We start from the raw sequence: 2,022 nt of genomic DNA, 5'->3' as shown, positions 1-2,022 counted from the left end.
GGAAGAGGACAGCAGCAGTTCTTAGGAAACCAAAAGGATTTTAAGATCACCTTAACAGAGATGCTTCTCAGACCTAGTGCACACTAAGTAACTGTGCAGGAAGGGAGCTGTGGTTTCACTTTAAAGCGGTTGATTGTTGCTGTAAATGTCAATCCTCACCACTTCTGTTTCTGTAAAACCCGCAAGAAGGGGCATTTTTTTCCTTTTCCAGTGAAGTGGTTTTGGATGCCCTCATTCTCTCCGCCACTGACCACCTGGCATGACTTCTCTCTTGGAAGTCTCCCCTCCCTTAAAGCCTGATGTCTTATTTAAATGGTTGTGTTCCAGCTCACCTAGGCAGCATGCTTGTGATTTACGTGAATTCCCATGTTTTTGCAGCAGCAGTTTTGTGCAGAATTTTTCCCCACGGGATGATTTTACCAATAAGCAAATGAAGGTGGCAGAAAAAAAAGTCTCTCTGAATCCTAAGCAACTGGTTAACAGGCTTGGGCCCCCTTTCTCCACCACTCTCCTCTCTGCTGCCCTATGCTTCAGCTCTAGAGTGTTTAATCTCCTCTGCATCTGCGGTCCACAGGCAGGGAGGAGCAAGGGGCAGGCTGCCAATTCTTGGCTGTCAGGGTGTGTATGAGGTGTAGTGGCTGAACAGGCTGGACACTAGTGGACAAAACAGGATGCTGAGTGGCACCTAATCCCTGCAGCTGGCGAGGGCCTGCCTGTCCAGTCCACGGCCAGTACGGCTGTCAGGTCACTGGTGCTGTGGCCAGTCTCCACAGGAGGTTCTTCGTGGGAGCTCCAGTGTTTTTTACGTACTGATTCAGCTACAACATCTGCAGGTACGTTACGTGAGGTACGAAGAGAACAGGCGGGCTCCTGCTCTGACCTGACGTGCCTCAGCTTGTGCGTTCCCCATACAAAGCAAGACTGGTTAACCGGCGGTGTACCCTGGGCATGGACCTGACTGGCAGCTCTCAGGAACAGGTCACAGGCTTTGCTGGGAGACAATGGATCAGGTGGTGGGGGCTGTTCAGAAGAGTTGATGACTCTGAATTTGGGTCTTTTTTCTGTCTTTTCCTCTGGTGGAACAGCTCCTGTTGCCCCATTGGTCTCTGTCAAAGCGTGACCCACCTTAAAAACAGGTCAAGTTTTGTGCAGGGCACTAAGGAAACAGTTTACGTGGGTAATCGCGTGTTTGACAAGTAATTGTGGCGCTTGTTGTGGAGTGGTTACCTGGTCAGTTGGAAATAAAGAACTGTGCTAAGCAGGTAATTGACTGCGATCAGGTTTTGTTCACCCCCGTTACCTGAAACATGCGCTGTCCAACAGCTGACAACTTTAGGTCAGGGTAGTCCTGTTCTACTGGGAAAACGAGCAATTAACTGAATTGTGGTCAAGTCCTCTGAAGCATAAGATTACATTGCATCCTGACTTGGAGCAGGGACCTTTGCAGGCTTTTCTCTGCAGAAGGGAGTTTATGTATTGAGTGTGACAACGGGGTTAGAGCTGTCAAGAGCTACTGGAACAACGCTTTGCAATGATGGGGTGCGTATCACTTTCCTCTTCCACAGCATAGTCTTGGAAGGGCAACGATTACCTGGGAAGAGGAAGCTAATATTGAAGATCAGAAAGAACTCCCACTTCAAATGATGCACGTAACAAGAAGAGCTGGGAGTTTTAGTTGTGTTGGAATTGTGAAGATGGGTAACAGAGTTGAGGTAAAAGCTAGCATAATGAAGCAGTGGTTCTTGTAGAGTTTTCTTTCTTCTCCAGGACAACCCCCCCTCAATTTTTACTCACTATGCTCTTCCTTCTGAGATTGAAACACACCAATGTGCCAGTGCTCCAGCAAGCTCAATACCCCTTATGCATTTCTTCTACTAGACAGGACAAATAAAACAACACTTCCAGTATAGAGATAAGCATTCTACTTTATTGAAGTTATCGTCTTAACTGAATAAAGCCATACTGCACAGTCTCCAGTCCTAAGTACGCCCAATTAAAACTCATTTTAAAGCTCTTTTCAGC

Source organism: Buceros rhinoceros, unplaced genomic scaffold (genome assembly GCF_000710305.1).
Source record: "Buceros rhinoceros silvestris isolate BGI_N320 unplaced genomic scaffold, ASM71030v1 scaffold43758, whole genome shotgun sequence".
Taxonomy (NCBI): domain Eukaryota; kingdom Metazoa; phylum Chordata; class Aves; order Bucerotiformes; family Bucerotidae; genus Buceros; species Buceros rhinoceros.
Note: the sequence above shows the minus strand (reverse complement) of the source record.